General features: G+C 35.1%; 1 long non-coding RNA gene across 6 annotated transcripts in view; it reads left to right on the top strand.

Annotated features, from left to right (window-relative positions):
• LOC103883939 overlaps positions 1 to 15506 on the top strand; it is an 82344-nt gene that overhangs the window by 50083 nt on the left and 16755 nt on the right. For all 6 annotated transcript variants that reach the window (XR_002521706.2, XR_002521709.2, XR_002521705.2 and 3 more), the window contains one exon: positions 7512 to 7762. This is a non-coding gene — a long non-coding RNA (uncharacterized LOC103883939). The remainder of the gene's footprint in view (positions 1 to 7511; positions 7763 to 15506) is intronic.

Here is a 15506-nt window from a genome sequence, read left to right as displayed (position 1 = left end):
TAATTGTATAATTAGCCAACTTGTCTTTTGTTTGTTAAGGGAGATAAAAATATATTCAGATATAGAAATGGTACATAAAAGTGCCACCTCTATGATATTCTTTTAAAAAATCACTTAATAACACCAGTTCACAGAAGTGAAATGGAAATCAGAAGTTGAATGACAGGCTGAGGAGATAAAAAAAGGAATAACATTAACTGTAGTATATTGTGATTCAGTGGAATGATGAAGAATAGTGAAATGCAATATTTTATTTTCTAAAATGTATAATTGACATATAATAATTCTGCACATTTACAGGAAACAAGATGATGTTTTCATACATGTATACATTATGTAATGACCAAGTCAGGATAATTAGCATATCCATCACTTTGAACATTTATCATTTCTTTGTGATGCAAATATTCAAAAATCTCTTTTCTAACTATTTTGAAATATACAGTATACATTATTGTTAACTCTAGCCATCCTACTATAGATGCAATAGACCACCAGAACTTATTTCTCCTAACTGTAGCTTTGTACCCATTGACCAAACTCTCACAAAACCTCTTTTCCCCATTCTCTGGTTATCATTATTCTACTTCTACCTCTATGAAAACAACTCTGTATATTTCACTTATGAGTGAGATCATGCAATATTTCTCTTTCTGGAGATTGAAGATAATCTCCAGATTCATCCAAAAAGATTGCATTCTGTTTTTGTGGCCAAATAATACTCCTTTGTATATATCTACCACTTTTTTTTCCATTCATCTGTTGATGGATGTTTAGGGTTATTCCATATCTTGGCTATTGGAATAATGCTGCAATAAACATAGAGTGTAGATAACTTCTTTGACATACTGATTTCATTTGTTTTGGATATATACCCAGTAGTGGCATTGCTGGATCACATAGTAGTTCTATTTTTAATATTTTGAGCAACATTTATAATGTTTTCCATAATAACTATATTAATTTGCATTCCCATAAGCAGTGTGTAAAGGGTATAAAGGCTCCAACACTTGTTATCTTTTGATTTTTTGATAGCCATTGTTCTAATTGGATAGTGCCTAATCTCCTTGTAGTTTTGATTTGCATGTCCCTGATAATTACAGTCACTGAGCATTTTTAAACTTATCTGTTGGCTATTTGTCTTCTTTTGATAAATATCTATTTAGGTCTTTTGCCCATTTTAAAATTGGGTTACTTGCTTTGTTGTTGTTGAGTTGTTTCAATTCCTTGTAATTTTGGATATTGGTTGCAAATAAATTCTTTCATTTTGTAGGTTGTTTCTTTGCTCTGTTGATTGTTTCCTTTGCTGTGCAGAAGCTTTTTAGTTTGACACAGTCCCATTTGCCTGTATTTGCTTTTGTTGCTCATGCTTTGAGGTTTTATCCAAAAAATCCTTGCTTAAACCAGTTTCAGGGAGCTTTTCTCCTATGTTTTCTTCTAGTAGCTTCACAGTTTCAGGTCTTATGTTTAAATTTTTAGTTGATATTGAGTAATTTTTTTATAGTGAGAGATAAGAGTCTAGTTTCATTCTTCTGTATGTGGATTTCTACTTTTCCCAGCACCATTTATTAAAGAGGCTGTTCTTTCTCCATGGTGTACTTAGCACCTTTGTTGAAAATCAATTGGCTGTAGTTGTGTGTGTTTATTTGTAGGCTTTCTATTCAGTATCATTTTGCTATGTCGCTGTTTTTATGCCAGTTCCATGCTGTTTTGGTTACTATAGCTTTGTGGTATGTTTTGAAGTCAGGTGGAGTGATGCCATCCAAAAACAAACAAACCCAAAATAAGTGGAAGGGAAAAAAATAATAAATATCGAAGCAAAAATAAATAAAATACAGACAAAAAACCCTAAAAAACAAAAAAGTTGGTTTTGGGGAAGATAAACAAAATTGGCAAACTTTTAGCTAGACTAAAAAAAAAGAGAAGACTCAAATAAATGAAGTCAGAGATGAAAAAGGAGTCTACTAACAACAATTAAATAAAAGTGCAATTGATATGTACCTATGCATAGAACTATTTGCTATAACTTGGGTACATTGTATGTTTCTAAAGAAACTAAAGAATCTACCAAACTCTAAAAAAAAAAAGAAAAAAAAAAGAAAAAGAAAAGAAAAGAAAATGGAGTCTGGCACCACAAGATACAAAAGATCATTAGATACTATCATGAACAATTGTATACCAACAAATGGGAAATCCTAGAAGAAATGGACAAACTCCTGGGCATATACAATTTATTCAGACTGAATAATGAAGTAATACAAAATCTTAGTATACCAATAAGTAACAAAATTAAATCAGTGATTAAAAAGTCTTTCATCAAAGAAAATCCCAGGATCAGGTGGCTTCACAGCTAAATTCTACAAAACACTTAAAGTGGAACTTAAACCAATTCTTCTTAAATTATTGCAAAAAAATCAAAGTGGAGTAAATTCTTCCAAATTCATTCTATGAGGCCAACATCGGCCTGACACCAAAACCAGAAAATACAACACCACAACAGAAAAAGACAACTATAGGACAATATTTCCAGTGAACATATATGCAAAAATTCTTAACAAAATACTAGCAAATCGAATCCAACAGTATATAAAAAATTGTTCACCATGATCAAATGGATTTAATCCCAGGGATATGCGGATGGTTCAACATATGCAAATCAATAAACATGATACAATATATCAATACAATGAAGGACAAAAACCCTCTGATCATCTCAATGGAAGCAAAAACAACAAAAAAGGCATCTGATAACATTTAACATCACTTCCTGGTAAAAACTCTCGACAAAGTAAGTATAGAAGGAACATACCACAACATAATAAAGCACATACATAAACAATCCATAGCTATTTTCATACTACATGGGGGAAAGCTAAAAGCTTTCTTTCTAAGATCTGGAACAAGACAAGGATGCTCACTTTCACCACTTTCATTCAACATAGTACTGAAAGTTCTATCCAGAATAATCAGGCAAGAGAAAGAAAGGGCATCCAAATTAGTAAGGAGAAAGTCAAATTATCTCTGTTTGCAGACAACACGATCTAATATACAGAAAACCCCAAAGACTCTACCCCCACCCAAAATGAAACTAATAAATTTAGTAAAGTTGTAGGATACAAAATCAACATACAAAAATTAGTAGCATTTCTATATGCCAATATAGAGTTACCTGAAAAAGAAATCACAAAGCAATCCCTTTTACAACAAGTACAAAAAAAACACTAGAAATAAATTTAACCAAAGAGGCAAAAGATCTTTACATCAAGAACTATAAAACATTTATCAAATAAATTGAAGAAGACACACAAAAAATGGAAAGATATCCCCTGCTCATGGGATGAAATGGCCATTGTTAAAATATCCATACTAACCAAAGCAATCTATAAATTCAATGCATTCCCTATCAAAACACAAATGACATTTTTCACACCATTAGAAAAAAAAAGTTCCTAAAATCTGTGTGGAACCCCAAAAGACCCTGAACAGCTAAAGCAATCTTGAGCAAAAAGAACAAAATAAAAATATTTTCTAAATTAAAATTAAGATATTTAAAACATATAACATTAACAGCCATTGCTGTATAACTGCTGATGTAATATTACATTAACAAAGACCAGTATGGGAATTAGAAAAACTCAAAAAACTTAAAGGCTAACACAGTAGAATAGAATGTATGTCTTCTGAAACACTGTGGATCCTATAAGTAAAATAAAACTTCTAAAAAGCCTATATAGCAAAGAAAACAAAAGAAGCAGCAAGACCCTGAAACAAGAAAACAGAAGCTAGAGCAGATATATGGGCTAAAACTGAGCTAAGAAAAAAATATTTGTGTGTTCTGTTTGAGAGGAATGAGTTATTATAAGCAATAGCATTAAAAAGACACCCATTCTAAATATTTTGTGGCAATTTTTAAAATCACAAAGGTAAAGAAAAATATTCTAAAATCATATAAAATATTTCAGAAGGCTGTTTTAATTTAAAGATGGAGCTCTTTGGTAAGGTGAAAACAAAAATCTTATTTATTAAGAGTATCATAAAAAAGTACAAAATGATTTCCAAATAAAAGAATAGGCCAAGATTTATCAGGCAAATGAAAGGTTTACAATATTAGTGTTAGAGATTCAGAATTCCAGGTAAAAGTCATTTAATAGTTGGAAATCATTAAGTGGGGCAAAGAAAAATTAAAATAAATCAATGATAAAATTAAAAGGCAAAGGCAAATCTGGGAAATATTTGCAGTGTTTACTACAGTCAATAAGCTTTCAGCATTTTAAAAAAAGTCTTAAAGGCAACATAAATAGTTGAGGAAAAAAATTAAAGAAGTGGAAGGAGTAAGTAAGTGTGAAAATGTTTAACCCAATTAGAGATCAAAGAAATGCAAAATGAAGTGACAATCTGTTTTTCACCTACTAATATGACAAGTGTGGGTTTTTTGTTTTTTTGTTTTTTTGTTTGTTTGTTTTTGTCATTTTGTTTTTAAAGTAATAATGGCAACTTTGAGTTTGTAGGTAATTGAAAATTCTAATACATTGTTGACAGACCCATAAATTACCAGTCTTTTTCAAAGGGAGTTTAGTTACTTGTATCAAAAGCCTTAAAATATTCATTTCCTTTGATTCAGTAATTTCACTTCTCAGCATTTATTTTAGGGGAAAAATGCATGTATTCACTCAATAATATGTTGTAAGAGAGTTCATCATAGTTGTGTTTGTGCTACTAAAAAACGAAAACAGGTTTTTCTTTCCTATTATATTTTACTAAAGACAAATTTTAAAGTAGATTACGTTGTAACCACTTAGAGTTGTGTTTCTGAAATATATGTGATGACAGAGACAATCCCCATAGTTAATAATGTTAAATAATAAAGAGCAGGTTAATAAATTTTCATTTCAAATTCTATTTTTAAAGTATCTTTATAGAAAAAAACCCAAAATATAAAAATGGAAGCAGATATTTAAGAATGCTAGAATTCTGAGTGATTTTTGTTTTACTTTTTATTTGGTGTATTTCCAAAATTAACTGTAATCATAAATCAATGTTATAATAAAATATGATTTAAAAATACTTGCCCAGTGCTGAAAATAAAATAATGTGAATTTTTTCCTTAGCTTGAATCATCTGACTATTTTTCAAACTCAGAAGTTATTTCTGATTCCTCAGGTGGAATTATCTTTTGTGTAAACTACAGTATCCTTTATGCATTTCTCTGAAGATACCTAAACTGTGGGGTTATTTGGACTCAGTTGATAATATATTTGTCTCTATCTTTAGGACTATGACTATATTAGTCTGTTCTCACACTGCTATAAAGAACTACCTGAGACTGGGGGAATTTATAAAGAAAAGAGGTTTAATTGGGTCATGTTTCCACAGGCTGTACAGGAAGCATGGCAGCATCTGCTTCTGCGGGGGAAGCGGGGGGGCCTCAGGGAGCTTTTACTCGTGATGGAAGGCAAGGAGGGAGCAGGTGTCTTACGTGGCAGGAGCTGGAGGTGCCACAGGCTTTTAAACAACCAGATCTCACTCACTATGATGAGAACAGCACCAGGAGATAGTACTAAACTATTCCTGAGAATTCTGCCCCCATCATCCAATCACCTCCCACCTAACTGCTTCTCCAACATTGAGGAGTACAGTGGGACATGAGATTTGGCTGGGGACACAGATCCAAACCATATCAGGGACTATAAGCCCCCTCAGTTTTAGGTATCCTATTCTATTAATATTTTAATACAAAATACCTCAACAATGGCCTGTTTCCCACATATGGATAATGCTTATTAAATATTGGCTGAATTGAATGAATTTATTCAACTTTGCTTATGGAGACAGAAACTTACAGGCAGAATAAATGGTTTATAAAATCAGTTAATAATACAAAGCACTTTGGATGTGGGTTTTCTAATGTTGTATGTATTCTCCTAATTTACCAACTTAACCTATTTCCTGTTTACCCTGAGAAATGAGCTCTGGCAGCAAGTTGCACTTTTCTGCCTTTCTTTCTTTCTTTTTTTTTTCTAAATGGGAAACAGATGAAATATTTATGTGTTCAGGTAATTTGGTCCCATCAAATTTTCTTATTTATCTTCTCTATTTCATAGATACGATATAGTTCTAAGTAACCTACATAAAAATCCTTTTACTTACTTACACATTTTCAGTAAATACTGGGCTTGAAAAAATGTATAATTTAAAAATCTCATAGTTACATAATTAAAAAGCCATCATGCTTGAATTGAAGACTGTTCTACTAAAAAGTGCAGTGATTTCCCACAAATTGAAATGCCTAGAGTCAGTACAATTTACTAATTTTCATATATATTACTTTTCTCCTTTACACAAAGAAGTAATATTTTTTCTTTCTTTGGAAATTTAAAAGAGGGAAAATAATCGGGTAGTGTGTATCAGGGAAACTAGCTGGATGACCTCACGGTATCATTGATGTGTAAGGGCACAAACGGCAAGTATGCCTCGGGAAGAGTGTAATAAATATGAACTGGAAAAAAGTTACCTGAAAGGATATCGCAGCTATAATTAGTGAATCCTCTGTATAAAGAGTCTTTTATATTTATCATTTTACTCCAGTCAATCAAGTGATATTTTTAAGGTCTCTTTGGTACTGGTTTGTGATACATGGAGACTTAGAATTTAATTGGGTAGAGTAAACAAACAGAAAAAAAAATGATAAAACTATCTGAATGTATGATTATGTGGTTCATGCCTATTTTCCCAGTGTAATTATTAATAGCATTTATTTTTACTCATATATGTGTCAAGGATAATTTTTATGGTCACCTTAGTTAGTGTGATGGTTAATATTAAGCGTCAACTTGATTGGACTGAAGAATGCAAAGTACTGTTCCTGGGTGTGCCTGTGAGAGTGTTGCCAAAGGAGATTAACATTTGAATCAGTGGAGTGGGAGAAGCAGACACGCCCTCAGTATGTGTGGGCACCACCCAATCAACTGCCAGCATGGCTAGGACAAAGCAGGCAGAAGAAGGTGGGGAAACAGACTTGCTGAGGCTTCTTTCATCTGTCTCCTCTGCTGAATGCTTCCTGTCCTTGAACATCAGACGCCAAAGTTTTCGACTTTTGGACTCTCGGACTTACTCCAGTGGCTCTCGGGCCTTCTGAAGGCTACACGGTTGGCTTCCCTATTTTTGAGGTTTTGGGACTCGGACTAAGCCACTACTGGCTTCCTTGCTCCTCACCTCGCAGAGATGGCCTATTGTGGGACTTCGCCTTGTGAGCATATGAGTCAATTCTCCTTAATAAGCTCCCTTTCATATAGACATCTAGTCTATTGGTTCTGCCCCTCTAGAGAACCCTGACTGATAGGGTACATTTAAAAAAGACAAATGGTGGATAGATAAATGTAAAACTGAAGGACTTGAGACCTGAGATTTTTCCACTATGGCCTTCACATGCCCGTCCCTGGCAGCTGTTCCAGCCTCTCTTGCATGTAACATAAACCCTAACTATTTCTCTTCGCTCTTTTGATCAAATCCAGGCTACCCAAACAATGGCTGCTAATCCACATGAAAAATCCCTCTGGAAAGAAGAAGCATTTCCAGAAAGAGTTGAACTTTGACCAACCTCAAAGCTTCCTAAAATATTCCACTCCCTTCCCCGATTTAGAGTGTTTCTACCCTCCTTCACAGTCTCGTCTTCTCCTGCCAGAGAGTTTTGAATAAAGTCCTATGGGAATGGTGCTCTGGTGGATTTTCTTCTCCAAGCAGAAAATACTACAGGAACTCAGAGGTGAGGCGGGTGAGATTATTTTGAGCTTTTTTGATCAATGGAGATTGAGGGAGTGAGGAAATATTTGAATTTAGCTTAAATGAGTGAAGTATTTACAGATTAAACAATAGATTTTATATATTTAGAGTCTATTATTAGAGATAAGTTTTTACCCTGTGTTCCTACATATATCAAGGCTAAAAATATATGTAAGACAAAATTAGAACCTGTAAAACTCCTTGGGAAGGTAAGCATATGAAGATATGCACCAATTAAAATGTAAATAAAGCCAGGAACTGTCAGAGAGTACTTTAGTTTCTGCTATGTTTTTGAGTATTAATATGGATTTCTAAAACCCGCATACATTCTAATCCACAGAGTCTCAAAAATTTCACTGCAAAAGGAACTTTTAAATGAAAAACCATTTACTTGGCATGGCAAAAGAGCCAGAGCTTTCAAAGAAATATTTTTTAAAACCCTTTGATTTATTATAATGTGACAAGAACATTATCACTAAAACCAAATATAAATGTGTTATTTAAGGTAGAAATGCAGAAACAATATAATCATCAAAATATTTATGTTAAGTTCTGAGCTACTCATAACAGCCAGGTTAAACATGTGTTCATCCCCACAAATTTCAATTGCCCCTAAATGTGTTCTTTTGTCCTAGTCATTATGCGTTTCAGTGCTGAATACTGTTCTTTTCAGATATGGAAGAAATAAAGTGGGACCTTTTTCTCTGTCTTTCAAGTGGGATTTGAGTGGAGTTACTCTGTGTTTACCTCGTCTACCCTTTGGGTGTCTATGGTCTGAATGTTCATGGTCCTCAATGCAATAGTATTAAAGTGTGGGGCCTTAGGAGATACTTAGCTCATGATGGCAGAACCCTCATGAATGGGATTAGCGACCTTAGAGAAAAGGCCCAGAGAGCTGCCTCTTCCTTCTACCAAGTGAGAAGGCACCATCTCTGAACTAGAGAGTGAGCCTTCAACAGACATCAAATCTGCTGGTGTTTTGACTATAGCTCCCCAGGCTTTAGAACTGCAAGGAATAAATTTGTTATTTATAAATTACCTAGTTTATGGTATTTTTGTTATAGGAGTCAGAATGGACTAAGGTAATATTTTAGATTAAAGGACCGAGGCTCTGCTTATGGACCAGTGGTGTGCTGGCAAATGTTTTCACAACAGGCTGTTTGAAAAAAAAGTAGGGAACTGATTTGTAGTGTTTGCCAATTTTCGTGCTATAAATACTACCATTGTGGCCATTTCCGACTACCAATGCAATGTCACCGAAATACAGCTGGAAAGAGATGTACTGAGGGACACCATTACAAATATTTTCATCGCACAGGCATGATAGACGTGAATAACTTCAAGGGCATAGGTCAAAGTAAATGTAGGAAATTAATTAGGACATGATAAGTTTTGCATATTTATTTCCTTTGCTTTAGTATTATTTATTTAATTAGAAGTTCATATAATTTAACTTTAAATAACCACTATGTTTAACAATCAGCTTGCAAAATGCCTGAAAATTTAACAACAAGCTTCCATAAACTGATAAAAGCATGCTCCAGAAAAGCACATGTTTTGTGTGTTTACTCCTTTGTTTTCGAAATATGGTCCTACAGACTGGCATTTCATCATCAACACCACTTAGAAATTTGTTATAAATGCAGAATCTCAAGTTCCATGCCAGATATACCTAATCAGATTCTTCGTTTTAATAATATGTTCAGATAATTTCTACTCAAATTACAGTTTTAGAAGTCCTGGAAATTTCACTCTAAGTCCATGCCAGGCTCAAGGATGGGACAGTTCTTGAGTAACTGAAAAGTGCACTGCTAACACAAGTTTTTAAATTTGGAGGGATATATTTTTAAAGGCTGTAACTGAAAAACTCAATCAGATTTTAAATCTTGAAAGCTAGGGGGAACATGGAATTGGGACACAGGTTAAAGTAGTGGTCTACATGTATAATCCACATGACTTTAGCTATAACCCGATTAAAAATAAATACCCACTTAATTGTCACAGCCACAGGAAATGCCTAATGATATAGCAAAGAGTGTGTCACGGCACTATGTCTTCCATGATGAAAACATCTAATTTTAAGTTGGATGTCAACAATCACATTTTTCTTCCTAAAAATGAGTATTTAAAATTCTATTCATAATGAACAGAACTGCACATGAAAAAGAGAAACAATGGAAAAGACAAAAATGCACAGAGATGGACTGAAAGTACTCCTGATTGTAGCATTCCAGAGACAGGCAAAATAGGAGTCTGAATTTTGCAGAGGATTTTGGAGAAAGGTGTTCTTCTCTTTTTTCTCTCTCTCTCTTTCCTTTCTTTTCTTTCTTTCTTTCTTTCTTTCTTTCTTTCTTTCTTTTTCTTTCTTTCTTTCTTTCTTTCTTTCTTTCTTTCTTTCTTTCCTTCCTTCCTTCCTTCCTTCCTTCCTTCCTTCCTTCCTTCCTTCCTTCCTTCCTTCCTTCCTTCCTTCCTTCCTTCTTCTTTCTTTCTTTCTTTCTTTCTCTTTCTTTCTTTCTTTTTCTTTCTTTCTTTCTTTCTTTCTTTCTTTCTTTCTTCTCCTTTCTTTCTTTCTTTCTTTCTTTCTTTCTTTCTTTCTTTCTTTCTTTCTTTCTTTCTTTCTTTCTTTCTTTCTTTCTTTCCTTCTTTCTTTCCTTCTTTCTTCCTTCCTTCCTTCCCTCCCTCCCTCCCTCCCTTCCTTCCTCCTTTCTTTCTTTTTCTTTCTTTCCTTCTCTTCTTCTCTTTTTTTTTGTTTTTTTGAGATGGAATCTCGCTCTTATCACCCAGACTAGAGTGCAGTGACATGATGGCTCACTGCAACCTCTACCTCCCCCGGGTTCAAGCAATTCTCCTGCCTCAGCCTCCCAAGAAGCTGGGATTACAGGCACCTGCCACCACACCTGGCTAATTTTTTTTGTATTTTTAGAAGAGACAGGGTTTCACCATGTTGGCCAGGTTGGTCTCAAACTCCTGACCTCAGGTGATCTGCCCACCTTGGCCTCTCAAAATGCTGGGATTACAGGTGTGAACCACCGTGCCCGGCCTGAAAGCTGTTCTTCTTAACAATCTCAATAATCAGATGGATAACTTTAGGTGGAGATCAATCTGCCTCTTCCTCCACCCCCTCAGTGCTTGATTTTCGATGACCTCAGAACAGAGAGACCGTGATGACAGAGATGAAGTGTCTCTATGAGCAGAACAACAGAGGCTTTCCCTTAAAATAGGCTGCTGTGGCTACTGATTATTGCTGAGTACTCAGCCTCCCCAAAAGAGAGAGTAAGGCTGGATCCTCAATGTAGCACTGAAGCCTGGGGGATCCAGTCCCAGGCATGGTGGCTGAGAGGTTACACCAAACTGTTTCCATCACGGTGGGTGCACAGCCACCTTCACTGGATAAGGTGTGTATTCTGCATATAAATTTATCTTCCCTGACTGTGACATTTTCGCCAGTACCACTGTCCACAAACTCACAAAATACACTATCTACAGTCATGAGATCCTGCTCAGCATTGCTTCTCATTCTTCTTCTTTTATTTTGAGACAAAGTTTCACTCTTGTTGTCCAGGCTGGAGTGCAGTGGCGCAATCTTGGCTCACTCCAGCCTCTGCCTCCTGGGTTCAAGCGATTCTCCTGCCTCAGCCTCCTGAGTAGCTGGGATTACAGGTGCCTGCCTCCACACCCGGCTAATTTTGTATTTTTAGTAGACACGGGGTTTTACCATGTTGGCGAGGCTGGTCACCAGCTCCTGACCTCATGTGATCCGCCTCCTGCCTCGGCCTCCCAGAGTACTGGGATTACAGGCCTGAGCCACCACGCCTCTGATCAAGGAACTCATTCATAGTGAAGGAAGTGCAGCAGTGCCTCATGCCCAGGGAATTCCCTGGTCTTCAGACATCCACTATCAACTGGTCTACTGGAAAGGTGGAATGGCTTCCTGAGGTCTCAGTGACAATGCTACTTAGAAGACTACACCTTGAGAGGAGGGGCTTTTATCTTACAGGACACAGTATATTCTTTGAATCAGCACTACGGGATGTTTTCTCCCCCATAGTCATAAGACCTGGGTCTGGGAATCAAGAAGTAGAAGCGGGGGTGGCTGTAATATCATCAATGTCGATATAGATATGTAGATATGGCAGATATAAAGGAGAAGACTATGCCAGTTATTAATGTATTGCCTCTCAGCTCCCAACTCACCCTTGTTTGCCTTGCTTTGTGATGTTGCAATTAGATCCTGAAGATTGCAGGTGCCTGCGCCAGCTGGCTTGAGGTTAGGCTCTCTTGAGAAGACATTGGAGTGCTGGAAGAGGAGGCAGAACATTTTGCCTTTTTAAAAATCCAATGTTTTAGACAACGTATTGGTGGCAATAAGTAGTGGTAGAATGGGAAAGGAAATTCTGGCTTGATTGCAGACTCAAGTATTCGAATCAGGCTCTGGGATAACTGATTGGGTTGTAGAGATGAACAATTGTCTAGAATTGTGGTAGGAGTTGGGGGAGTCAGGGCGAGATTTTTTCTTGTTCCACATGACTCAAAAATTAAGGATTGACACAAATACACAAATATGGGTGTGGCCAACTTGCTGTTGTCTGTGCTAAAATTCTCTCAGAGTGACCAAATTAAACCTAAAGGACTAGACTTGAAGAAGTCTCTGCAATCTGTCTCTTGTAACTGATGTTAAACCATAAATAAAGTCTATGCACTTATGTCTCTCTCTTGCAGTATTTCCAGAAAAAAGTTATTTGAGGAGTTGTTCCAAAGTGATACGAGAGTCATGGCCAATGCAGGCATTTACTTTTCGATTTGTGGATTCTAAATCTCTGTGGCTTCTGATTTGAATTTCTATCCTTCTAAATGATTCCCTCTAAATAAAGGAAGGCTTAGTGAAGAGGTATTTTGGTTGTAAAGCAGGATAAAACACTACAACTCTAAGCATAAAAGTCAATGCAAATAATATTAATCCCCGTACCTGGCATATTGGCAAGAGTTCACTGGGAATTAACATAGGTAGTTTTCAGACATCAAAAAAAGGGCCCTTAGATAGTTTTTTAAAAATACTTCAGCATAAGGAAAGCATAGTTATGGAGTATGGCTAAAGACTAAAATAAGTTGGGCAAGTAAATATCTGGGCCACTTCACCAAATTTGCTTGGTGTGGTCCATATAGCTTCTGGATACTTTCTAGGGAAATTTCAGGGGACATTCCTTAACTGCTTTTGGTATTCCTTCATGAAGAGTTGAAGCTTAAGATGTCAGGAAATAAAGTAGTGAGTTAAAGTTGGTTTACCTAGATGGTATCTACCCAATTCATTTCTCTCTGGAGACTCAACTCTCTCACACACCACAGGTCACAGGTCAAGTCTTATCACTTAGTAGCCAGTTTAATGATATGTCACTTTGCTCCCTTGGCCAGAGACACTCGGACTGAGGTTGAATACTTGATCCAAATTGGGCATAGTCTATTTGGCAGTCAATTTGGATTGCTCAGTAAGAGACTGTAGTCTTTGCTTTGCTGGTCTCTATCTACAAAACCTTGAGATCATTTCAGAAATGTTTGTCACTATATAACAGTGTAAAAATGAGCGGAATTCCATGAAATCCATTCAAATACAATCAATTTATTTTAAATGGATTTCTTCAGGTAATTAATTAAGTACAAAGAGGGTTACCAGAAATTTTGTATACTTTCCTAGCACCTTTATATTAAGTTGGTGCAAAAGTAACTGGTTTTGCCATTAAAAAGGGCAAAAAATGCAGACTTTTATCATTCAAGGACTTCCAAAAACTTGTGCATTTCAGCTCCAGTCAAGTCGAAATGTCATCTCTTCTCTTGCCTGTGGTTGACCCAAACTTCATTGCAGGCCACATTGTTGTCTGCTATGCTCATCGTCCATCTGAGGTCTGCTTATTGAAACTTTCTCCATTGTCACCATCCCAGAATTGAATTTTTTTTGCTGGTGTTTTCCATTCTTCATTTAGCAAAAGTGTATTAAGTACCTGCTTTCTGCTAGAAGCTGGGTGTGGAACTGGCAAGTTGTAGTGACAAGAAAATCTTCTGTTCTCATTGAGCTCACATCATGGAGAATAGAAACATTAATAAAATATGTATTTATTTTTTCGAATTGAAAAACATAAACCCTATATATTTATAGTGGACAACAGGATGTTTTGAAGTAATTATACATTGGAGAATGGCTAAATTAAGCTAATTAACATATGCATTACTTCACATATTTATTTTCGTGTGTATGGTGAGAACACTTAAAAGTCTACCCTCTTAGCAAATCTTGAAAATCAAGCATACAATACATTGTTATTAACTATGGCACCAAGAATCTAAATCAGTTTGTTTAACAAATTTAGTAAATACTTATTATTTCCTATGTATTCCTCACTGTTCTAGATGTTACTAATAAAGTGTGAAGAAAAATGATAAAATACCTGTTCTCAAGGAGGTTACCTTGTAGTTGATATAAAATTATAAACACTGATACAAATGTGAAGAAATATTACAGAGTTCAGTTATGAAATATACCAGGAAGATATACATCTGAATGACAGTTTGAGAAACGATCTCCTGAGTTGTGATGTCTAAGCTGGGCCCTGAAAGCTAAAGAGTCAGCTAGGCAAAGAGGATGAGCAGTGGAAAATATTTCAAATAGGGAAAAAACATTAAGAATCTGAGCTAGTTACCAAAGAATCATGAGAAAAGTGCTGAAATATAGAAATTCAAAGGTAATTAAAAGTACTAGTAATTAGTCCTAAATCCCTGACCAATTAAAATTTATTAAGTGACCATGGAGCTAGTTTCTCTTGAGACTATTTCCAATATCCAGTTTATGTTAAAAAACAAAACAAAACAAAACAATTGCTGTATTTGAAAATGAATATTCATTAGGGAATTCTTATCAAGGATAGGAAATTATAGAAGATTAGATTTAGGATAAACTCAGTTATGTAGAAATATGTTAAAATTGGATTGCCAAGACACAAGCACAAATTCATCGACTAGTTTTGAAGTTAGTGTACTTAAGATAGTTATTTGTGCACTATTGACATATTTATTTATTTATTTTACAAAAGAAAATAGCAGCATTGAAAGATTTCTTTTTTCTATTGTTGGGCTTAAATGATTATTGCAGGTTAGGAAATCAGAAAGTTATATTCTAAGTCTGTAACTTTATTTTGTTGAATACATATTGATATGAATTTTCATGATGTAAACAATTATGAAGTGAAATAAATTTTCTAGTATTCTGATTATTCTTGAGGATAATACAAAATATAATAGTCTAATATAAAATACTCATAATGCTTTATAAGTATGGGATTTAATAGAATTAGCTGAATAACGAGGATGCTAACAATTGTTAGATTAAAATGTGTTTGATTATCCTCTCTCTGTTTATGTATTCTAACTTCTTAGTTTTTCATATTACTTTTACTATAGTAATTTGTTCTTCCCTAATTACACAGGTTCATTTTTTTTCTTCTAAAAAAATCCAATGGCCTAGGATAAAACAAGGAATACTTACAATACAGATATAATCATTGATAGGGTGGAAAGTAAAATTTTCACCAAGGACAGTGTAGAAGATGACTTATTAACAAGGTTTCACATGCACTAAATGTCCTATCCACAGGTAGGTTTGTGACTTGGGTGCATTCAATCCTATTTCTTCACCTCCTTTTCCAGGATGGCCCAGGTGATTGTTGTCATTCAAACAAGTT

This window comes from Papio anubis, chromosome 6 (genome assembly GCF_008728515.1).
Source record: "Papio anubis isolate 15944 chromosome 6, Panubis1.0, whole genome shotgun sequence".
NCBI lineage: Eukaryota > Metazoa > Chordata > Mammalia > Primates > Cercopithecidae > Papio > Papio anubis.
The sequence above is the reverse complement of the archived record's forward strand: the minus strand, read 5'-3'. Positions and strand labels throughout refer to the sequence as shown.